Raw genomic sequence first — 22,810 nt, 5'->3', positions numbered from 1 at the left:
AGTCTACAACACAAAACTCTGCAATGGACAAAAGTCCTTACATGTTCCACCCTCTACAACCCCTGCTGCATGTTGTTTTGCCAGCTCTGGCAAGCATGGTTCAATTGTTCATGGACCGATCCCTAGCTCCAGAGAGAGGTGTCCTGATATATTCCTGATTTCAATATTTAAACCACAGCTGAAACATAGGCTCTTTGCGTAGTGCTATTGGATAGTATATTCCTGCTGACAATCACACTGCTTTACCTATATCCCTAGTGCCTTATCTTGATTCACTCGGTCGCAAGTGGTATTTCTACCCTATGCTGTTTCTGCCAATCGACCTTGACCACGAGACAAGCCAGCAGATTTGAGAATAAAAACAGTACCGGCTCGAATCTCGGTCGGCAGAAGGTCAACGCCGCAGGATTGCCGTGCCATTTCTCCAGGTTCTTCAAAATGTGGAGCGCTTCACGGATTTGCGTGTCATCCTTTCGCAGGGGCCATGCTAATCTTCTCTGTATCGATCCAATTTTAGTATATGTGCTGCCGTAGCAAGCACAGTAGACGATATGCAGGGGCGTGCTTATAACTCCTTGTGCCAGGAAAAGGGCTCTGCAAAAGGGCAGGTCTGAGAAATTCCTCTGGTATCACTATGATCCCTCAGAGATCAAGAAGGACACGCCCCTTAGGCATGGACCTAAATAACTCCACCCCCCAAGCCCAAGCCCAAGACCAAGACCAAGCCCAAGCCTTTTTGATGTTTATACCTCAAAATGTAACCCTACAAGCTAAAACAGCCAAGAGAGTCAGTTACAAAGTTAAAACACACACGCACATTGTCAGATACCTAAAGTGCCCAGTAAGTATGACTTGACCAAGCAGATAGTTAGGAAGCCTGCCCCATACCGACACAGAAAAGGAAGTAGGGCAAAATGGAGGGCGGGGCAAAACCTGACAGGGTGGGGTGGGATGGGTAATATGGTGGGTGGGGCTCCAGGTCAAGGGGTGGGAATTCTATTAAAGGTATGGGACGGGACTGAAGAAAACTCCAGTCTACAACACAAAACTCTGCAATGGACAAAAGTCCTTACATGTTCCACCCTCTACAACCCCTGCTGCATGTTGTTTTGCCAGCTCTGGCAAGCATGGTTCAATTGTTCATGGACCGATCCCTAGCTCCAGAGAGAGGTGTCCGGATATATTCCTGATTTCAATATTTAAACCACAGCTGAAACATAGGCTCTTTGCGTAGTGCTATTGGATAGTATATTCCTGCTGACAATCACACTGCTTTACCTATATCCCTAGTGCCTTATCTTGATTCACTCGGTCGCAAGTGGTATTTCTACCCTATGCTGTTTCTGCCAACCGACCTTGACCACGAGACAAGCCAGCAGATTTGAGAATAAAAACAGTACCGGCTCGAATCTCGGTCGGCAGAAGGTCAACGCCGCAGGATTGCCGTGCCATTTATCCAAAATGTGGAGCGCTTCACGGATTTGCGTGTCATCCTTTCGCAGGGGCCATGCTAATCTTCTCTGTATCGATCCAATTTTAGTATATGTGCTGCCGTAGCAAGCACAGTAGACGATATGCAGGGGCGTGCTTATAACTCCTTGTGCCAGGAAAAGGGCTCTGCAAAAGGGCAGGTCTGAGAAATTCCTCTGGTATCACTATGATCCCTCAGAGATCAAGAAGGACACGCCCCTTAGGCATGGACCTAAATAACTCCACCCCCCAAGCCCAAGCCCAAGACCAAGACCAAGCCCAAGCCTTTTTGATGTTTATACCTCAAAATGTAACCCTACAAGCTAAAACAGCCAAGAGAGTCAGTTACAAAGTTAAAACACACACGCACATTGTCAGATACCTAAAGTGCCCAGTAAGTATGACTTGACCAAGCAGATAGTTAGGAAGCCTGCCCCATACCGACACAGAAAAGGAAGTAGGGCAAAATGGAGGGCGGGGCAAAACCTGACAGGGTGGGGTGGGATGGGTAATATGGTGGGTGGGGCTCCAGGTCAAGGGGTGGGAATTCTATTAAAGGTATGGGAAGGGACTGAAGAAAACTCCAGTCTACAACACAAAACTCTGCAATGGACAAAAGTCCTTACATGTTCCACCCTCTACAACCCCTGCTGCATGTTGTTTTGCCAGCTCTGGCAAGCATGGTTCAATTGTTCATGGACCGATCCCTAGCTCCAGAGAGAGGTGTCCTGATATATTCCTGATTTCAATATTTAAACCACAGCTGAAACATAGGCTCTTTGCGTAGTGCTATTGGATAGTATATTCCTGCTGACAATCACACTGCTTTACCTATATCCCTAGTGCCTTATCTTGATTCACTCGGTCGCAAGTGGTATTTCTACCCTATGCTGTTTCTGCCAATCGACCTTGACCACGAGACAAGCCAGTAGATTTGAGAATAAAAACAGTACCGGCTCGAATCTCGGTTGGCAGAAGGTCAACGCTGCAGGATTGCCGTGCCATTTATCCAAAATGTGGAGCGCTTCACGGATTTGCGTGTCATCCTTTCGCAGGGGCCATGCTAATCTTCTCTGTATCGATCCAATTTTAGTATATGTGCTGCCGTAGCAAGCACAGTAGATGATATGCAGGGGCGTGCTTATAACTCCTTGTGCCAGGAAAAGGGCTCTGCAAAAGGGCAGGTCTGAGAAATTCCTCTGGTATCACTATGATCCCTCAGAGATCAAGAAGGACACGCCCCTTAGGCATGGACCTAAATAACTCCACCCCCCAAGCCCAAGCCCAAGACCAAGACCAAGCCCAAGCCTTTTTGATGTTTATACCTCAAAATGTAACCCTACAAGCTAAAACAGCCAAGAGAGTCAGTTACAAAGTTAAAACACACACGCACATTGTCAGATACCTAAAGTGCCCAGTAAGTATGACTTGACCAAGCAGATAGTTAGGAAGCCTGCCCCATACCGACACAGAAAAGGAAGTAGGGCAAAATGGAGGGCGGGGCAAAACCTGACAGGGTGGGGTGGGATGGGTAATATGGTGGGTGGGGCTCCAGGTCAAGGGGTGGGAATTCTATTAAAGGTATGGGAAGGGACTGAAGAAAACTCCAGTCTACAACACAAAACTCTGCAATGGACAAAAGTCCTTACATGTTCCACCCTCTACAACCCCTGCTGCATGTTGTTTTGCCAGCTCTGGCAAGCATGGTTCAATTGTTCATGGACCGATCCCTAGCTCCAGAGAGAGGTGTCCTGATATATTCCTGATTTCAATATTTAAACCACAGCTGAAACATAGGCTCTTTGCGTAGTGCTATTGGATAGTATATTCCTGCTGACAATCACACTGCTTTACCTATATCCCTAGTGCCTTATCTTGATTCACTCGGTCGCAAGTGGTATTTCTACCCTATGCTGTTTCTGCCAATCGACCTTGACCACGAGACAAGCCAGTAGATTTGAGAATAAAAACAGTACCGGCTCGAATCTCGGTCGGCAGAAGGTCAACGCTGCAGGATTGCCGTGCCATTTATCCAAAATGTGGAGCGCTTCACGGATTTGCGTGTCATCCTTTCGCAGGGGCCATGCTAATCTTCTCTGTATCGATCCAATTTTAGTATATGTGCTGCCGTAGCAAGCACAGTAGACGATATGCAGGGGCGTGCTTATAACTCCTTGTGCCAGGAAAAGGGCTCTGCAAAAGGGCAGGTCTGAGAAATTCCTCTGGTATCACTATGATCCCTCAGAGATCAAGAAGGACACGCCCCTTAGGCATGGACCTAAATAACTCCACCCCCCAAGCCCAAGACCAAGACCAAGCCCAAGCCTTTTTGATGTTTATACCTCAAAATGTAACCCTACAAGCTAAAACAGCCAAGAGAGTCAGTTACAAAGTTAAAACACACACGCACATTGTCAGATACCTAAAGTGCCCAGTAAGTATGACTTGACCAAGCAGATAGTTAGGAAGCCTGCCCCATACCGACACAGAAAAGGAAGTAGGGCAAAATGGAGGGCGGGGCAAAACCTGACAGGGTGGGGTGGGATGGGTAATATGGTGGGTGGGGCTCCAGGTCAAGGGGTGGGAATTCTATTAAAGGTATGGGACGGGACTGAAGAAAACTCCAGTCTACAACACAAAACTCTGCAATGGACAAAAGTCCTTACATGTTCCACCCTCTACAACCCCTGCTGCATGTTGTTTTGCCAGCTCTGGCAAGCATGGTTCAATTGTTCATGGACCGATCCCTAGCTCCAGAGAGAGGTGTCCTGATATATTCCTGATTTCAATATTTAAACCACAGCTGAAACAGGCTCTTTGCGTAGTGCTATTGGATAGTATATTCCTGCTGACAATCACACTGCTTTACCTATATCCCTAGTGCCTTATATTGATTCACTCGGTCACAAGTGGTATTTCTACCCTATGCTGTTTCTGCCAATCGACCTTGACCACGAGACAAGCCAGCAGATTTGAGAATAAAAACAGTACCGGCTCGAATCTCGGTCGGCAGAAGGTCAACGCCGCAGGATTGCCGTGCCATTTCTCCAGGTTCTTCAAAATGTGGAGCGCTTCACGGATTTGCGTGTCATCCTTTCGCAGGGGCCATGCTAATCTTCTCTGTATCGATCCAATTTTAGTATATGTGCTGCCGTAGCAAGCACAGTAGACGATATGCAGGGGCGTGCTTATAACTCCTTGTGCCAGGAAAAGGGCTCTGCAAAAGGGCAGGTCTGAGAAATTCCTCTGGTATCACTATGATCCCTCAGAGATCAAGAAGGACACGCCCCTTAGGCATGGACCTAAATAACTCCACCCCCCAAGCCCAAGCCCAAGACCAAGACCAAGCCCAAGCCTTTTTGATGTTTATACCTCAAAATGTAACCCTACAAGCTAAAACAGCCAAGAGAGTCAGTTACAAAGTTAAAACACACACGCACATTGTCAGATACCTAAAGTGCCCAGTAAGTATGACTTGACCAAGCAGATAGTTAGGAAGCCTGCCCCATACCGACACAGAAAAGGAAGTAGGGCAAAATGGAGGGCGGGGCAAAACCTGACAGGGTGGGGTGGGATGGGTAATATGGTGGGTGGGGCTCCAGGTCAAGGGGTGGGAATTCTATTAAAGGTATGGGACGGGACTGAAGAAAACTCCAGTCTACAACACAAAACTCTGCAATGGACAAAAGTCCTTACATGTTCCACCCTCTACAACCCCTGCTGCATGTTGTTTTGCCAGCTCTGGCAAGCATGGTTCAATTGTTCATGGACCGATCCCTAGCTCCAGAGAGAGGTGTCCTGATATATTCCTGATTTCAATATTTAAACCACAGCTGAAACATAGGCTCTTTGCGTAGTGCTATTGGATAGTATATTCCTGCTGACAATCACACTGCTTTACCTATATCCCTAGTGCCTTATCTTGATTCACTCGGTCGCAAGTGGTATTTCTACCCTATGCTGTTTCTGCCAATCGACCTTGACCACGAGACAAGCCAGCAGATTTGAGAATAAAAACAGTACCGGCTCGAATCTCGGTCGGCAGAAGGTCAACGCTGCAGGATTGCCGTGCCATTTATCCAAAATGTGGAGCGCTTCACGGATTTGCATGTCATCCTTTCGCAGGGGCCATGCTAATCTTCTCTGTATCGATCAAATTTTAGTATATGTGCTGCCGTAGCAAGCACAGTAGACGATATGCAGGGGCGTGCTTATAACTCCTTGTGCCAGGAAAAGGGCTCTGCAAAAGGGCAGGTCTGAGAAATTCCTCTGGTATCACTATGATCCCTCAGAGATCAAGAAGGACACGCCCCTTAGGCATGGACCTAAATAACTCCACCCCCCAAGCCCAAGCCCAAGACCAAGACCAAGCCCAAGCCTTTTTGATGTTTATACCTCAAAATGTAACCCTACAAGCTAAAACAGCCAAGAGAGTCAGTTACAAAGTTAAAACACACACGCACATTGTCAGATACCTAAAGTGCCCAGTAAGTATGACTTGACCAAGCAGATAGTTAGGAAGCCTGCCCCATACCGACACAGAAAAGGAAGTAGGGCAAAATGGAGGGCGGGGCAAAACCTGACAGGGTGGGGTGGGATGGGTAATATGGTGGGTGGGGCTCCAGGTCAAGGGGTGGGAATTCTATTAAAGGTATGGGAAGGGACTGAAGAAAACTCCAGTCTACAACACAAAACTCTGCAATGGACAAAAGTCCTTACATGTTCCACCCTCTACAACCCCTGCTGCATGTTGTTTTGCCAGCTCTGGCAAGCATGGTTCAATTGTTCATGGACCGATCCCTAGCTCCAGAGAGAGGTGTCCTGATATATTCCTGATTTCAATATTTAAACCACAGCTGAAACATAGGCTCTTTGCGTAGTGCTATTGGATAGTATATTCCTGCTGACAATCACACTGCTTTACCTATATCCCTAGTGCCTTATCTTGATTCACTCGGTCGCAAGTGGTATTTCTACCCTATGCTGTTTCTGCCAATCGACCTTGACCACGAGACAAGCCAGTAGATTTGAGAATAAAAACAGTACCGGCTCGAATCTCGGTCGGCAGAAGGTCAACGCTGCAGGATTGCCGTGCCATTTATCCAAAATGTGGAGCGCTTCACGGATTTGCGTGTCATCCTTTCGCAGGGGCCATGCTAATCTTCTCTGTATCGATCCAATTTTAATATATGTGCTGCCGTAGCAAGCACAGTAGACGATATGCAGGGGCGTGCTTATAACTCCTTGTGCCAGGAAAAGGGCTCTGCAAAAGGGCAGGTCTGAGAAATTCCTCTGGTATCACTATGATCCCTCAGAGATCAAGAAGGACACGCCCCTTAGGCATGGACCTAAATAACTCCACCCCCCAAGCCCAAGACCAAGACCAAGCCCAAGCCTTTTTGATGTTTATACCTCAAAATGTAACCCTACAAGCTAAAACAGCCAAGAGAGTCAGTTACAAAGTTAAAACACACACGCACATTGTCAGATACCTAAAGTGCCCAGTAAGTATGACTTGACCAAGCAGATAGTTAGGAAGCCTGCCCCATACCGACACAGAAAAGGAAGTAGGGCAAAATGGAGGGCGGGGCAAAACCTGACAGGGTGGGGTGGGATGGGTAATATGGTGGGTGGGGCTCCAGGTCAAGGGGTGGGAATTCTATTAAAGGTATGGGACGGGACTGAAGAAAACTCCAGTCTACAACACAAAACTCTGCAATGGACAAAAGTCCTTACATGTTCCACCCTCTACAACCCCTGCTGCATGTTGTTTTGCCAGCTCTGGCAAGCATGGTTCAATTGTTCATGGACCGATCCCTAGCTCCAGAGAGAGGTGTCCTGATATATTCCTGATTTCAATATTTAAACCACAGCTGAAACATAGGCTCTTTGCGTAGTGCTATTGGATAGTATATTCCTGCTGACAATCACACTGCTTTACCTATATCCCTAGTGCCTTATCTTGATTCACTCGGTCGCAAGTGGTATTTCTACCCTATGCTGTTTCTGCCAATCGACCTTGACCACGAGACAAGCCAGTAGATTTGAGAATAAAAACAGTACCGGCTCGAATCTCGGTCGGCAGAAGGTCAACGCTGCAGGATTGCCGTGCCATTTATCCAAAATGTGGAGCGCTTCACGGATTTGCGTGTCATCCTTTCGCAGGGGCCATGCTAATCTTCTCTGTATCGATCCAATTTTAGTATATGTGCTGCCGTAGCAAGCACAGTAGACGATATGCAGGGGCGTGCTTATAACTCCTTGTGCCAGGAAAAGGGCTCTGCAAAAGGGCAGGTCTGAGAAATTCCTCTGGTATCACTATGATCCCTCAGAGATCAAGAAGGACACGCCCCTTAGGCATGGACCTAAATAACTCCACCCCCCAAGCCCAAGACCAAGACCAAGCCCAAGCCTTTTTGATGTTTATACCTCAAAATGTAACCCTACAAGCTAAAACAGCCAAGAGAGTCAGTTACAAAGTTAAAACACACACGCACATTGTCAGATACCTAAAGTGCCCAGTAAGTATGACTTGACCAAGCAGATAGTTAGGAAGCCTGCCCCATACCGACACAGAAAAGGAAGTAGGGCAAAATGGAGGGCAGGGCAAAACCTGACAGGGTGGGGTGGGATGGGTAATATGGTGGGTGGGGCTCCAGGTCAAGGGGTGGGAATTCTATTAAAGGTATGGGAAGGGACTGAAGAAAACTCCAGTCTACAACACAAAACTCTGCAATGGACAAAAGTCCTTACATGTTCCACCCTCTACAACCCCTGCTGCATGTTGTTTTGCCAGCTCTGGCAAGCATGGTTCAATTGTTCATGGACCGATCCCTAGCTCCAGAGAGAGGTGTCCTGATATATTCCTGATTTCAATATTTAAACCACAGCTGAAACATAGGCTCTTTGCGTAGTGCTATTGGATAGTATATTCCTGCTGACAATCACACTGCTTTACCTATATCCCTAGTGCCTTATCTTGATTCACTCGGTCGCAAGTGGTATTTCTACCCTATGCTGTTTCTGCCAATCGACCTTGACCACGAGACAAGCCAGTAGATTTGAGAATAAAAACAGTACCGGCTCGAATCTCGGTCGGCAGAAGGTCAACGCTGCAGGATTGCCGTGCCATTTATCCAAAATGTGGAGCGCTTCACGGATTTGCGTGTCATCCTTTCGCAGGGGCCATGCTAATCTTCTCTGTATCGATCCAATTTTAGGATATGTGCTGCCGTAGCAAGCACAGTAGACGATATGCAGGGGCGTGCTTATAACTCCTTGTGCCAGGAAAAGGGCTCTGCAAAAGGGCAGGTCTGAGAAATTCCTCTGGTATCACTATGATCCCTCAGAGATCAAGAAGGACACGCCCCTTAGGCATGGACCTAAATAACTCCACCCCCCAAGCCCAAGACCAAGACCAAGCCCAAGCCTTTTTGATGTTTATACCTCAAAATGTAACCCTACAAGCTAAAACAGCCAAGAGAGTCAGTTACAAAGTTAAAACACACACGCACATTGTCAGATACCTAAAGTGCCCAGTAAGTATGACTTGACCAAGCAGATAGTTAGGAAGCCTGCCCCATACCGACACAGAAAAGGAAGTAGGGCAAAATGGAGGGCGGGGCAAAACCTGACAGGGTGGGGTGGGATGGGTAATATGGTGGGTGGGGCTCCAGGTCAAGGGGTGGGAATTCTATTAAAGGTATGGGACGGGACTGAAGAAAACTCCAGTCTATAACACAAAACTCTGCAATGGACAAAAGTCCTTACATGTTCCACCCTCTACAACCCCTGCTGCATGTTGTTTTGCCAGCTCTGGCAAGCATGGTTCAATTGTTCATGGACCGATCCCTAGCTCCAGAGAGAGGTGTCCTGATATATTCCTGATTTCAATATTTAAACCACAGCTGAAACATAGGCTCTTTGCGTAGTGCTATTGGATAGTATATTCCTGCTGACAATCACACTGCTTTACCTATATCCCTAGTGCCTTATCTTGATTCACTCGGTCGCAAGTGGTATTTCTACCCTATGCTGTTTCTGCCAATCGACCTTGACCACGAGACAAGCCAGTAGATTTGAGAATAAAAACAGTACCGGCTCGAATCTCGGTCGGCAGAAGGTCAACGCTGCAGGATTGCCGTGCCATTTATCCAAAATGTGGAGCGCTTCACGGATTTGCGTGTCATCCTTTCGCAGGGGCCATGCTAATCTTCTCTGTATCGATCCAATTTTAGTATATGTGCTGCCGTAGCAAGCACAGTAGACGATATGCAGGGGCGTGCTTATAACTCCTTGTGCCAGGAAAAGGGCTCTGCAAAAGGGCAGGTCTGAGAAATTCCTCTGGTATCACTATGATCCCTCAGAGATCAAGAAGGACACGCCCCTTAGGCATGGACCTAAATAACTCCACCCCCCAAGCCCAAGACCAAGACCAAGCCCAAGCCTTTTTGATGTTTATACCTCAAAATGTAACCCTACAAGCTAAAACAGCCAAGAGAGTCAGTTACAAAGTTAAAACACACACGCACATTGTCAGATACCTAAAGTGCCCAGTAAGTATGACTTGACCAAGCAGATAGTTAGGAAGCCTGCCCCATACCGACACAGAAAAGGAAGTAGGGCAAAATGGAGGGCGGGGCAAAACCTGACAGGGTGGGGTGGGATGGGTAATATGGTGGGTGGGGCTCCAGGTCAAGGGGTGGGAATTCTATTAAAGGTATGGGACGGGACTGAAGAAAACTCCAGTCTATAACACAAAACTCTGCAATGGACAAAAGTCCTTACATGTTCCACCCTCTACAACCCCTGCTGCATGTTGTTTTGCCAGCTCTGGCAAGCATGGTTCAATTGTTCATGGACCGATCCCTAGCTCCAGAGAGAGGTGTCCTGATATATTCCTGATTTCAATATTTAAACCACAGCTGAAACATAGGCTCTTTGCGTAGTGCTATTGGATAGTATATTCCTGCTGACAATCACACTGCTTTACCTATATCCCTAGTGCCTTATCTTGATTCACTCGGTCGCAAGTGGTATTTCTACCCTATGCTGTTTCTGCCAATCGACCTTGACCACGAGACAAGCCAGCAGATTTGAGAATAAAAACAGTACCGGCTCGAATCTCGGTCGGCAGAAGGTCAACGCTGCAGGATTGCCGTGCCATTTATCCAAAATGTGGAGCGCTTCACGGATTTGCGTGTCATCCTTTCGCAGGGGCCATGCTAATCTTCTCTGTATCGATCCAATTTTAGTATATGTGCTGCCGTAGCAAGCACAGTAGACGATATGCAGGGGCGTGCTTATAACTCCTTGTGCCAGGAAAAGGGCTCTGCAAAAGGGCAGGTCTGAGAAATTCCTCTGGTATCACTATGATCCCTCAGAGATCAAGAAGGACACGCCCCTTAGGCATGGACCTAAATAACTCCACCCCCCAAGCCCAAGACCAAGACCAAGCCCAAGCCTTTTTGATGTTTATACCTCAAAATGTAACCCTACAAGCTAAAACAGCCAAGAGAGTCAGTTACAAAGTTAAAACACACACGCACATTGTCAGATACCTAAAGTGCCCAGTAAGTATGACTTGACCAAGCAGATAGTTAGGAAGCCTGCCCCATACCGACACAGAAAAGGAAGTAGGGCAAAATGGAGGGCGGGGCAAAACCTGACAGGGTGGGGTGGGATGGGTAATATGGTGGGTGGGGCTCCAGGTCAAGGGGTGGGAATTCTATTAAAGGTATGGGACGGGACTGAAGAAAACTCCAGTCTACAACACAAAACTCTGCAATGGACAAAAGTCCTTACATGTTCCACCCTCTACAACCCCTGCTGCATGTTGTTTTGCCAGCTCTGGCAAGCATGGTTCAATTGTTCATGGACCGATCCCTAGCTCCAGAGAGAGGTGTCCTGATATATTCCTGATTTCAATATTTAAACCACAGCTGAAACATAGGCTCTTTGCGTAGTGCTATTGGATAGTATATTCCTGCTGACAATCACACTGCTTTACCTATATCCCTAGTGCCTTATCTTGATTCACTCGGTCGCAAGTGGTATTTCTACCCTATGCTGTTTCTGCCAATCGACCTTGACCACGAGACAAGCCAGCAGATTTGAGAATAAAAACAGTACCGGCTCGAATCTCGGTCGGCAGAAGGTCAACGCTGCAGGATTGCCGTGCCATTTATCCAAAATGTGGAGCGCTTCACGGATTTGCGTGTCATCCTTTCGCAGGGGCCATGCTAATCTTCTCTGTATCGATCCAATTTTAGTATATGTGCTGCCGTAGCAAGCACAGTAGACGATATGCAGGGGCGTGCTTATAACTCCTTGTGCCAGGAAAAGGGCTCTGCAAAAGGGCAGGTCTGAGAAATTCCTCTGGTATCACTATGATCCCTCAGAGATCAAGAAGGACACGCCCCTTAGGCATGGACCTAAATAACTCCACCCCCCAAGCCCAAGACCAAGCCCAAGCCTTTTTGATGTTTATACCTCAAAATGTAACCCTACAAGCTAAAACAGCCAAGAGAGTCAGTTACAAAGTTAAAACACACACGCACATTGTCAGATACCTAAAGTGCCCAGTAAGTATGACTTGACCAAGCAGATAGTTAGGAAGCCTGCCCCATACCGACACAGAAAAGGAAGTAGGGCAAAATGGAGGGCGGGGCAAAACCTGACAGGGTGGGGTGGGATGGGTAATATGGTGGGTGGGGCTCCAGGTCAAGGGGTGGGAATTCTATTAAAGGTATGGGACGGGACTGAAGAAAACTCCAGTCTACAACACAAAACTCTGCAATGGACAAAAGTCCTTACATGTTCCACCCTCTACAACCCCTGCTGCATGTTGTTTTGCCAGCTCTGGCAAGCATGGTTCAATTGTTCATGGACCGATCCCTAGCTCCAGAGAGAGGTGTCCTGATATATTCCTGATTTCAATATTTAAACCACAGCTGAAACATAGGCTCTTTGCGTAGTGCTATTGGATAGTATATTCCTGCTGACAATCACACTGCTTTACCTATATCCCTAGTGCCTTATCTTGATTCACTCGGTCGCAAGTGGTATTTCTACCCTATGCTGTTTCTGCCAATCGACCTTGACCACGAGACAAGCCAGCAGATTTGAGAATAAAAACAGTACCGGCTCGAATCTCGGTCGGCAGAAGGTCAAAGCCGCAGGATTGCCGTGCCATTTCTCCAGGTTCTTCAAAATGTGGAGCGCTTCACGGATTTGCGTGTCATCCTTTCGCAGGGGCCATGCTAATCTTCTCTGTATCGATCCAATTTTAGTATATGTGCTGCCGTAGCAAGCACAGTAGACGATATGCAGGGGCGTGCTTATAACTCCTTGTGCCAGGAAAAGGGCTCTGCAAAAGGGCAGGTCTGAGAAATTCCTCTGGTATCATTATGATCCCTCAGAGATCAAGAAGGACACGCCCCTTAGGCATGGACCTAAATAACTCCATCCCCCAAGCCCAAGCCCAAGACCAAGACCAAGCCCAAGCCTTTTTGATGTTTATACCTCAAAATGTAACCCTACAAGCTAAAACAGCCAAGAGAGTCAGTTACAAAGTTAAAACACACACGCACATTGTCAGATACCTAAAGTGCCCAGTAAGTATGACTTGACCAAGCAGATAGTTAGGAAGCCTGCCCCATACCAACACAGAAAAGGAAGTAGGGCAAAATGGAGGGCGGGGCAAAACCTGACAGGGTGGGGTGGGATGGGTAATATGGTGGGTGGGGCTCCAGGTCAAGGGGTGGGAATTCTATTAAAGGTATGGGACGGGACTGAAGAAAACTCCAGTCTACAACACAAAACTCTGCAATGGACAAAAGTCCTTACATGTTCCACCCTCTACAGCCCCTGCTGCATGTTGTTTTGCCAGCTCTGGCAAGCATGGTTCAATTGTTCATGGACCGATCCCTAGCTCCAGAGAGAGGTGTCCTGATATATTCCTGATTTCAATAGTTAAACCACAGCTGAAACATAGGCTCTTTGCGTAGTGCTATTGGATAGTATATTCCTGCTGACAATCACACTGCTTTACCTATATCCCTAGTGCCTTATCTTGATTCACTCGGTCGCAAGTGGTATTTCTACCCTATGCTGTTTCTGCCAATCGACCTTGACCACGAGACAAGCCAGCAGATTTGAGAATAAAAACAGTACCGGCTCGAATCTCGGTCGGCAGAAGGTCAACGCCGCAGGATTGCTGTGCCATTTCTCCAGGTTCTTCAAAATGTGGAGCGCTTCACGGATTTGCGTGTCATCCTTTCGCAGGGGCCATGCTAATCTTCTCTGTATCGATCCAATTTTAGTATATGTGCTGCCGTAGCAAGCACAGTAGACGATATGCAGGGGCGTGCTTATAACTCCTTGTGCCAGGAAAAGGGCTCTGCAAAAGGGCAGGTCTGAGAAATTCCTCTGGTATCACTATGATCCCTCAGAGATCAAGAAGGACACGCCCCTTAGGCATGGACCTAAATAACTCCACCCCCCAAGCCCAAGACCAAGACCAAGCCCAAGCCTTTTTGATGTTTATACCTCAAAATGTAACCCTACAAGCTAAAACAGCCAAGAGAGTCAGTTACAAAGTTAAAACACACACGCACATTGTCAGATACCTAAAGTGCCCAGTAAGTATGACTTGACCAAGCAGATAGTTAGGAAGCCTGCCCCATACCGACACAGAAAAGGAAGTAGGGCAAAATGGAGGGCGGGGCAAAACCTGACAGGGTGGGGTGGGATGGGTAATATGGTGGGTGGGGCTCCAGGTCAAGGGGTGGGAATTCTATTAAAGGTATGGGACGGGACTGAAGAAAACTCCAGTCTACAACACAAAACTCTGCAATGGACAAAAGTCCTTACATGTTCCACCCTCTACAACCCCTGCTGCATGTTGTTTTGCCAGCTCTGGCAAGCATGGTTCAATTGTTCATGGACCGATCCCTAGCTCCAGAGAGAGGTGTCCTGATATATTCCTGATTTCAATATTTAAACCACAGCTGAAACATAGGCTCTTTGCGTAGTGCTATTGGATAGTATATTCCTGCTGACAATCACACTGCTTTACCTATATCCCTAGTGCCTTATCTTGATTCACTCGGTCGCAAGTGGTATTTCTACCCTATGCTGTTTCTGCCAATCGACCTTGACCACGAGACAAGCCAGCAGATTTGAGAATAAAAACAGTACCGGCTCGAATCTCGGTCGGCAGAAGGTCAACGCTGCAGGATTGCCGTGCCATTTATCCAAAATGTGGAGCGCTTCACGGATTTGCGTGTCATCCTTTCGCAGGGGCCATGCTAATCTTCTCTGTATCGATCCAATTTTAGTATATGTGCTGCCGTAGCAAGCACAGTAGACGATATGCAGGGGCGTGCTTATAACTCCTTGTGCCAGGAAAAGGGCTCTGCAAAAGGGCAGGTCTGAGAAATTCCTCTGGTATCACTATGATCCCTCAGAGATCAAGAAGGACACGCCCCTTAGGCATGGACCTAAATAACTCCACCCCCCAAGCCCAAGACCAAGCCCAAGCCTTTTTGATGTTTATACCTCAAAATGTAACCCTACAAGCTAAAACAGCCAAGAGAGTCAGTTACAAAGTTAAAACACACACGCACATTGTCAGATACCTAAAGTGCCCAGTAAGTATGACTTGACCAAGCAGATAGTTAGGAAGCCTGCCCCATACCGACACAGAAAAGGAAGTAGGGCAAAATGGAGGGCGGGGCAAAACCTGACAGGGTGGGGTGGGATGGGTAATATGGTGGGTGGGGCTCCAGGTCAAGGGGTGGGAATTCTATTAAAGGTATGGGACGGGACTGAAGAAAACTCCAGTCTACAACACAAAACTCTGCAATGGACAAAAGTCCTTACATGTTCCACCCTCTACAACCCCTGCTGCATGTTGTTTTGCCAGCTCTGGCAAGCATGGTTCAATTGTTCATGGACCGATCCCTAGCTCCAGAGAGAGGTGTCCTGATATATTCCTGATTTCAATATTTAAACCACAGCTGAAACATAGGCTCTTTGCGTAGTGCTATTGGATAGTATATTCCTGCTGACAATCACACTGCTTTACCTATATCCCTAGTGCCTTATCTTGATTCACTCGGTCGCAAGTGGTATTTCTACCCTATGCTGTTTCTGCCAATCGACCTTGACCACGAGACAAGCCAGCAGATTTGAGAATAAAAACAGTACCGGCTCGAATCTCGGTCGGCAGAAGGTCAACGCCGCAGGATTGCTGTGCCATTTCTCCAGGTTCTTCAAAATGTGGAGCGCTTCATGGATTTGCGTGTCATCCTTTCGCAGGGGCCATGCTAATCTTCTCTGTATCGATCCAATTTTAGTATATGTGCTGCCGTAGCAAGCACAGTAGACGATATGCAGGGGCGTGCTTATAACTCCTTGTGCCAGGAAAAGGGCTCTGCAAAAGGGCAGGTCTGAGAAATTCCTCTGGTATCACTATGATCCCTCAGAGATCAAGAAGGACACGCCCCTTAGGCATGGACCTAAATAACTCCACCCCCCAAGCCCAAGACCAAGACCAAGCCCAAGCCTTTTTGATGTTTATACCTCAAAATGTAACCCTACAAGCTAAAACAGCCAAGAGAGTCAGTTACAAAGTTAAAACACACACGCACATTGTCAGATACCTAAAGTGCCCAGTAAGTATGACTTGACCAAGCAGATAGTTAGGAAGCCTGCCCCATACCGACACAGAAAAGGAAGTAGGGCAAAATGGAGGGCGGGGCAAAACCTGACAGGGTGGGGTGGGATGGGTAATATGGTGGGTGGGGCTCCAGGTCAAGGGGTGGGAATTCTATTAAAGGTATGGGACGGGACTGAAGAAAACTCCAGTCTACAACACAAAACTCTGCAATGGACAAAAGTCCTTACATGTTCCACCCTCTACAACCCCTGCTGCATGTTGTTTTGCCAGCTCTGGCAAGCATGGTTCAATTGTTCATGGACCGATCCCTAGCTCCAGAGAGAGGTGTCCTGATATATTCCTGATTTCAATATTTAAACCACAGCTGAAACATAGGCTCTTTGCGTAGTGCTATTGGATAGTATATTCCTGCTGACAATCACACTGCTTTACCTATATCCCTAGTGCCTTATCTTGATTCACTCGGTCGCAAGTGGTATTTCTACCCTATGCTGTTTCTGCCAATCGACCTTGACCACGAGACAAGCCAGCAGATTTGAGAATAAAAACAGTACCGGCTCGAATCTCGGTCGGCAGAAGGTCAACGCTGCAGGATTGCCGTGCCATTTATCCAAAATGTGGAGCGCTTCACGGATTTGCGTGTCATCCTTTCGCAGGGGCCATGCTAATCTTCTCTGTATCGATCCAATTTTAGTATATGTGCTGCCGTAGCAAGCACAGTAGACGATATGCAGGGGCGTGCTTATAACTCCTTGTGCCAGGAAAAGGGCTCTGCAAAAGGGCAGGTCTGAGAAATTCCTCTGGTATCACTATGATCCCTCAGAGATCAAGAAGGACACGCCCCTTAGGCATGGACCTAAATAACTCCACCCCCCAAGCCCAAGACCAAGCCCAAGCCTTTTTGATGTTTATACCTCAAAATGTAACCCTACAAGCTAAAACAGCCAAGAGAGTCAGTTACAAAGTTAAAACACACACGCACATTGTCAGATACCTAAAGTGCCCAGTAAGTATGACTTGACCAAGCAGATAGTTAGGAAGCCTGCCCCATACCGACACAGAAAAGGAAGTAGGGCAAAATGGAGGGCGGGGCAAAACCTGACAGGGTGGGGTGGGATGGGTAATATGGTGGGTGGGGCTCCAGGTCAAGGGGTGGGAATTCTATTAAAGGTATGGGACGGGACTGAAGAAAACTCCAGTCTACAACACAAAACTCTGCAATGGACAAAAGTCCTTACATGTTCCACCCTCTACAACCCCTGCTGCATGTTGTTTTGCCAGCTCTGGCAAGCATGGTTCAATTGTTCATGGACCGATCCCTAGCTCCAGAGAGAGGTGTCCTGATATATTCCTGATTTCAATATTTAAACCACAGCTGAAACATAGGCTCTTTGCGTAGTGCTATTGGATAGTATATTCCTGCTGACAATCACACTGCTTTACCTATATCCCTAGTGCCTTATCTTGATTCACTCGGTCGCAAGTGGTATTTCTACCCTATGCTGTTTCTGCCAATCGACCTTGACCACGAGACAAGCCAGCAGATTTGAGAATAAAAACAGTACCGGCTCGAATCTCGGTCGGCAGAAGGTCAAAGCCGCAGGATTGCCGTGCCATTTCTCCAGGTTCTTCAAAATGTGGAGCGCTTCACGGATTTGCGTGTCATCCTTTCGCCTCTGGCAGACCGATCTTCTGTTCCAATTTGTTCCAATTTGTTCCAATGTGCTTGCGTCCTCTCATTGGCCTGTTCCAATATATAACAGAAAACGTGCAGAGCGCCATTGGCCTGTTCCAATGTGCTTCTCGAATTCTCATTGGCTCTCCGTTGCTACCTCGTTGCTGATCACGTTCGCACCCCCTTTCTCGCTGTCAGTTAGCGCTAAAGGTTTTCTTCGATAGATCAACATCCTTTCGATTTTTGCATTTTTACTTCTTACTTTCTGGTAAGTCTTATGTGCAGTTTATTTCTTTCCTCCCTCTGTCTCGATAGCCTGTAGTGGAGATTTAAAGTGCGAAGATCGACCGTGTCATTTAGCTAAAACCGCCGCTCGGTTGCGTCTCGATCCGTCGTTTCTGTTCAAAATGCGGCTGTCGGACCAGCTGGATAGTGAGCTGACACGTTTAAAATTCATTAAAATGAGTGATTAAATGCATCCAGTTACGCGATCTCTGTAACTTCTGTGCAAAATACGAAGGCTGACTATTTATCTGCCGTTAAACATCGATGGTTGAATGTACAACTGCTACACAGTCTCGGTCTTTTCTGTGCAAAATAAATTCATTAAAATGAGTGATTAAATGCATCCAGCTACGTGATCTCTGTAATTTGTGTGCAAAATACAAAGTGTACGATCGGGTGGCTACTGCTACACAGTCTCGGTCTTAAACAGGTGTCTGTTGCAACTGTAGTAACGCGATGCACAGCGTACGACGTCGTTATAAGCGTTCAGTAACTGAAACACGGTTTATAATCATGTGTTTCTTTTTCTTTCGTTAGACAGCTTTTTTTTTTTACTAGAGATCACACTTGTGTGCGCATGTCTGTGTGTGTGTGTGTGTGTGTGTGTGTGTGTGTGTGTGCGCGTGCATGCATGTATATATGTATGTATGTATGCATGCATGCATGCATGCATGCATGCATGCATGCATGTATGGATGCATGTATGTATGTATGGATGCATGTATGTATGCATGTATTTATGTATGTGTGTGTGTGTGTGTAGTCGTGTGCATGCTCATTTTGCTCTCTCCTGTTGTACAGAATGGACTACACACCTACATTCAGGCGTGAGGCCTGTGGTGATCTCACCCTCCAACCTTCACCCGATGCCGCGGCGCTGGTCAGCGCCTACAAGCAGCGGCCGACCTCTTCCCGTCCTTGGAGCGCTGACAGGGTGAGGGATGAGGCCAAGGATCGGGTGAAGGCTGGAGGAGGCGACCCCGGGAACGCCCGGCTGGTGCTGAGTGAAAGCACCATCCAGTTTGGCCAGTACCGGGGTCAGACATTCAGATGGCTGCTGACCCATGACGTGGGCTACGCCGTGATGGTGTCGGCAGCCCATCAACGGGAGCGCGAGGGTGGAGACGCTTTGGTGTCCCCCTCCATGGCCAACAAAGACGCCCTGGTGCGGTACGTCAACCTGTTTCCTGACGTGACTAGAGCAGTCAGGGAGCGCCGTGCCAGGGACGAGCCCTCTTCCTCTGGGCAGGAGGGCCAGTGTCTTGTTGGGTTTGGGGTGCACCAGAGCGTCTCGTACAGGGACCTGTACCAGGCCCAGGACAGAGAGAAGAGGAGGTAGGTGCTACCTTCATGTACGACATGCAGTGGATGTTAAAGGTGGAACGTGCTGCACTCTCACGATTGGTTTTTTGTTTAATACAGCTACGTCCAGTGGATCCGGCAGCAGAAGGTCAGACCTGGGACCAAGATGGAGGCGCTGCAAAAGTATGTACAGCGCAGAGACGCGGAGAAGAGCAGCCGGCCAGCACTCGCTGCGTCCTCGTCCTGCTCTGTGCCTGCTCCAGCTGCAGTGCCCCGTCTCCCAGGTTGTACAGTTCGCATGTGTAGAGACGTGTGTGTGTGTGTGTGTGTGTGTGTGTGTGTGTGTGCCTCCAAGCACAACTCCTGTCTGATAACGTGTCTCTTGTGTCCATACAGGCTTGTCCAAGCGCCGGACTTCCACAGCCAGCCGCAGCTCACAGGATCCAACAGACGCCGAGCTGCTGGCTGCATCAGTGGAACTGGACGTTGAAGGTGAGTTGTCCTGCAGGTTGGACTGAGTGAAGTACACTAGTATTGGATTGAATGTCTTGTTGTTTGGCCTTAACTTAACTTGTTTTGTTGTAATGCAGCTGTATTGGAAAGGAAATGGAAGTGGTAAGGTAGGTAATGAAGGGTGGTGGTGCTAGAATAGTCTCACGCTGCACGCTCATTAATTCATGCTGCACTTCATCAATCTTCATAATCTTTAGCTCATTAATTACTTTTGAGGGTAACATGGGGTCGAGAGGGGGAGGCAAGTCGTCTTTGTTTCATCTGCTTATTTCATTAACATAGTATCTGCACGTAATGACACGTTTCTTGAGACTGCTGTCACTTACATACACCGATGCTGTTATGATGTTTCTCCCCTTCATAAGCTCATTAACGCGTGTCCTTCCAGCTTCCTCTTCCTCTGTCGTGGTCCCTGACCCACCTCAGCGCTCCCTACCGACGGCTGAACCGGAACAGCAGCCTTCGCAAACGCAGCCAGTGCCCACTGCTGAGGTGAGCAGCCCAGCCCCAGCTCTGGGGTTTTTGTTGTAGATTCAGTGAAAATGCGAAGCCCGTATTCATTACATCTGTCTGTCTGTCTAAGGTGCTTCTGCCCGAGGGCTGGAAGCAGACGCTGCCCAAAGAGCAGCATCAGTGGGTCAGCCGGGCTCTCTTCACCAGAGACCAGTCTGGGAGGCTGGCGCTGACCAAGAACCTGCGCCTGTGGTGGTCGCCTCCCGGACCCCGGCTGGTTTACACGCAACCTCCGTCATCCCCAGACACCTTCTTCCACAGCAGGCTGTTCCTGTGGATGCCCTACCGCATGTGGGCATTCAAGCTGCTGTGCGTGCATCCCGAGTGCCGTCGGCTGGGCCATAAGCTGACGGCCTGCGGGATGTACAAGACCGTCCGGAGGGTCTTGAACTTCAGCGGCTGGTACTTCATGGCCACAGAGTACCTGGAGTGCCGCCGCTGTAAGAAGAAGGTGGCGGGATGGTCGCAGGACATCCTGGATCAGCTGGACCCCGTCCATCGGGAGATGTTCCCAGCGATCCTGACTTACAGGTGAGCGTGCGTGCACTCGATGAGTGAGCGTGCGTGCGCATTTGTAAGCTTGTGAGAAGTTGTGTTTGATTGCTATGTAACCTGTGGTTTTCTGTGCTGTAGGCTGTCCTGCGACAAGGAGGTTGTGAGCTTGATGCGAGGCCGCACTCTCGGGAACAGTGTGACCTCGCTGTACAAGCATCTGTGTGTCAGGCACAGACAGCAATGGCTGACCCAGTCCTCCGAGTACCTCTCCGTGCTCAAAAAGTTTCTAGTCCCGGGCACTGACCCCAGCACCATCACCCACCAGCTGCCCCCGATGGTGCCAGTGCCCACTCCAAAATGGCTGCTGACAGTATATGCCCAGGATGTACTGTCACGGCTTGAGGAGACGAAGGCCAGGGTCACCTCCATCTATGGAGCCATTTTAAAGATGGACTCCACTAAGAAGGTAAGATTGTATAGGAGCACACACACACACACACACAGTAATCTCTATGGTGGGCTTTTTTGTCATGCGCTGTGTCTTGTCTGTTCAGGTGACCAAGAAACTTGCTGGTGCTGCTTCCGGCACGGCGGCATGGGCAACAAACGTCGGCAACGAGTTTGGGCAGGTCCTCATCAGCGTCCTCACGGCGGGAGAGGGCCAGGGCCTGCTGCCCATGTGCGTGAAGCTGATGGAGCGGTACCAGCGAGCCGGAGAGGATCCTCCCCAGCTCCTCTACGTAGACCGGGACTGCTGTTCCACCGCGGGCAAGGGCAAGGCAGCTGCCATGTTCCACGCGTGGGACCAGCTGGTTGTCAGGCTGGACGTGTGGCACTTCATGCGCCGTTTCGCGGCGGGTGTCACCACGGACAGCCACCAGCTGTACGGCCTCTTCATGGGCCGCCTCTCCTTCTGCGTCTTCGAGTGGGATGCGGAGGATGTGGCCCGACTAGAAGAGGCCAAGCAGTCGGAGCTCGGGGAGGCACCGCGGTCCAGAGGCCACCTGACTGATGCTACGTCTTCCAGCAGACCTACAGCTAAGGAGCTGGCTCGGCACTGCCGCCGCCGCACACGCGGGGCCCAGGCGTCCGAGGAGCTCATCCAGGAGCTGCTGGAGGACTTCATGGACAGAACAGACACCATGGGCATCAGGCTTCTGGACCGGGAGAAGATGGAGGACATCTGGCAGACCCAGAGGCGCCACCTCCACTGCATTCAGGACCCTCCTGGCATTCAGCTCTACAGGAGGGTCGGGCAGGTGACCAGGGGAGGGGTCATCCTGCCCGTATATCGCTGTGCGCGCGGGTCCACGTCCCTGGAGTCGTTCCACCTCCACCTGAACCGCTTCGTGCCTGGTGAGTGTCTCACACTCTCTCCTTCTCTCTGATGTACATGCAGACGTACGCGTCAGGACTGTTTGCTAAGTGCCTCTTGTGCTTGACTGTTACAGGTACGAGTGCAAGTGCCCTGCACTTCCAGGCGTACCTGCTGGAAGGGTTGGTGAGGTGGAATGAGGACCGCGCGGCAGCAGCAGTGGAGGGGAGCGATCCTGCTCGGGTCTGCTACAGTGGCCAGCTGCAGCACTACGCCAACCAGCTCAGCCAGCAACTCCTTGGGCACCAGCTGGCTGAGGATTACACAAGGCCTGGAGAGTATACAGGTAATGTTGTGTGTGTGTGTCTCTCTCTCTCTCTCTCTCTCTCTCTCTCTCTCTCTCTCTCTCTCTCGCACCCACACACACACTTAAACTTTCTTGTCTGTATTCCTCACGTAGGTGAACTCATTGGGGTGGAGTACCTGTACTCTCAGACCGGCGTAGTGCTGCATGAGGACCTCGGCAGGGATCCAGACGCTCCGGATGGGCTTTGCGACG

At 48.8% G+C, this 22,810-nt stretch overlaps 17 non-coding genes across 17 annotated transcripts; all 17 read right to left on the bottom strand.

Annotated features, from left to right (window-relative positions):
* Positions 1 to 434: 434 nt before the first annotated feature.
* On the bottom strand, positions 435 to 541 carry LOC143486862 (U6 spliceosomal RNA). The gene has a single exon (XR_013123722.1). It is a non-coding gene; the product is annotated as a U6 spliceosomal RNA (small nuclear RNA).
* A 916-nt stretch (positions 542 to 1,457) lies between these two features.
* Positions 1,458 to 1,564, bottom strand: LOC143486861 (U6 spliceosomal RNA). Its single transcript, XR_013123721.1, has one exon. It is a non-coding gene; the product is annotated as a U6 spliceosomal RNA (small nuclear RNA).
* A 916-nt stretch (positions 1,565 to 2,480) lies between these two features.
* Positions 2,481 to 2,587, bottom strand: LOC143486860 (U6 spliceosomal RNA). The gene has a single exon (XR_013123720.1). It is a non-coding gene; the product is annotated as a U6 spliceosomal RNA (small nuclear RNA).
* A 916-nt stretch (positions 2,588 to 3,503) lies between these two features.
* Positions 3,504 to 3,610, bottom strand: LOC143486859 (U6 spliceosomal RNA). The gene has a single exon (XR_013123719.1). It is a non-coding gene; the product is annotated as a U6 spliceosomal RNA (small nuclear RNA).
* A 917-nt stretch (positions 3,611 to 4,527) lies between these two features.
* LOC143486858 (U6 spliceosomal RNA) lies at positions 4,528 to 4,634 on the bottom strand. The gene has a single exon (XR_013123718.1). It is a non-coding gene; the product is annotated as a U6 spliceosomal RNA (small nuclear RNA).
* Positions 4,635 to 5,550: 916 nt separating this feature from the next.
* Positions 5,551 to 5,657, bottom strand: LOC143486959 (U6 spliceosomal RNA). The gene has a single exon (XR_013123827.1). It is a non-coding gene; the product is annotated as a U6 spliceosomal RNA (small nuclear RNA).
* A 916-nt stretch (positions 5,658 to 6,573) lies between these two features.
* LOC143486969 (U6 spliceosomal RNA) lies at positions 6,574 to 6,680 on the bottom strand. Its single transcript, XR_013123834.1, has one exon. It is a non-coding gene; the product is annotated as a U6 spliceosomal RNA (small nuclear RNA).
* A 910-nt stretch (positions 6,681 to 7,590) lies between these two features.
* LOC143486857 (U6 spliceosomal RNA) lies at positions 7,591 to 7,697 on the bottom strand. The gene has a single exon (XR_013123717.1). It is a non-coding gene; the product is annotated as a U6 spliceosomal RNA (small nuclear RNA).
* Positions 7,698 to 8,607: 910 nt separating this feature from the next.
* Positions 8,608 to 8,714, bottom strand: LOC143486947 (U6 spliceosomal RNA). The gene has a single exon (XR_013123813.1). It is a non-coding gene; the product is annotated as a U6 spliceosomal RNA (small nuclear RNA).
* Positions 8,715 to 9,624: 910 nt separating this feature from the next.
* LOC143486856 (U6 spliceosomal RNA) lies at positions 9,625 to 9,731 on the bottom strand. Its single transcript, XR_013123716.1, has one exon. It is a non-coding gene; the product is annotated as a U6 spliceosomal RNA (small nuclear RNA).
* Positions 9,732 to 10,641: 910 nt separating this feature from the next.
* On the bottom strand, positions 10,642 to 10,748 carry LOC143486855 (U6 spliceosomal RNA). Its single transcript, XR_013123715.1, has one exon. It is a non-coding gene; the product is annotated as a U6 spliceosomal RNA (small nuclear RNA).
* Positions 10,749 to 11,658: 910 nt separating this feature from the next.
* On the bottom strand, positions 11,659 to 11,765 carry LOC143486853 (U6 spliceosomal RNA). Its single transcript, XR_013123713.1, has one exon. It is a non-coding gene; the product is annotated as a U6 spliceosomal RNA (small nuclear RNA).
* Positions 11,766 to 12,678: 913 nt separating this feature from the next.
* LOC143486852 (U6 spliceosomal RNA) lies at positions 12,679 to 12,785 on the bottom strand. Its single transcript, XR_013123712.1, has one exon. It is a non-coding gene; the product is annotated as a U6 spliceosomal RNA (small nuclear RNA).
* Positions 12,786 to 13,710: 925 nt separating this feature from the next.
* LOC143486851 (U6 spliceosomal RNA) lies at positions 13,711 to 13,817 on the bottom strand. Its single transcript, XR_013123711.1, has one exon. It is a non-coding gene; the product is annotated as a U6 spliceosomal RNA (small nuclear RNA).
* A 910-nt stretch (positions 13,818 to 14,727) lies between these two features.
* On the bottom strand, positions 14,728 to 14,834 carry LOC143486850 (U6 spliceosomal RNA). The gene has a single exon (XR_013123710.1). It is a non-coding gene; the product is annotated as a U6 spliceosomal RNA (small nuclear RNA).
* A 913-nt stretch (positions 14,835 to 15,747) lies between these two features.
* Positions 15,748 to 15,854, bottom strand: LOC143486945 (U6 spliceosomal RNA). Its single transcript, XR_013123811.1, has one exon. It is a non-coding gene; the product is annotated as a U6 spliceosomal RNA (small nuclear RNA).
* A 910-nt stretch (positions 15,855 to 16,764) lies between these two features.
* On the bottom strand, positions 16,765 to 16,871 carry LOC143486849 (U6 spliceosomal RNA). The gene has a single exon (XR_013123709.1). It is a non-coding gene; the product is annotated as a U6 spliceosomal RNA (small nuclear RNA).
* Between the last annotated feature and the right edge of the window lie 5,939 nt (positions 16,872 to 22,810).

Source organism: Brachyhypopomus gauderio, unplaced genomic scaffold (genome assembly GCF_052324685.1).
Source record: "Brachyhypopomus gauderio isolate BG-103 unplaced genomic scaffold, BGAUD_0.2 sc45, whole genome shotgun sequence".
Classification (NCBI taxonomy): Eukaryota; Metazoa; Chordata; class Actinopteri; order Gymnotiformes; family Hypopomidae; genus Brachyhypopomus; species Brachyhypopomus gauderio.
The sequence above is the reverse complement of the archived record's forward strand: the minus strand, read 5'-3'. Positions and strand labels throughout refer to the sequence as shown.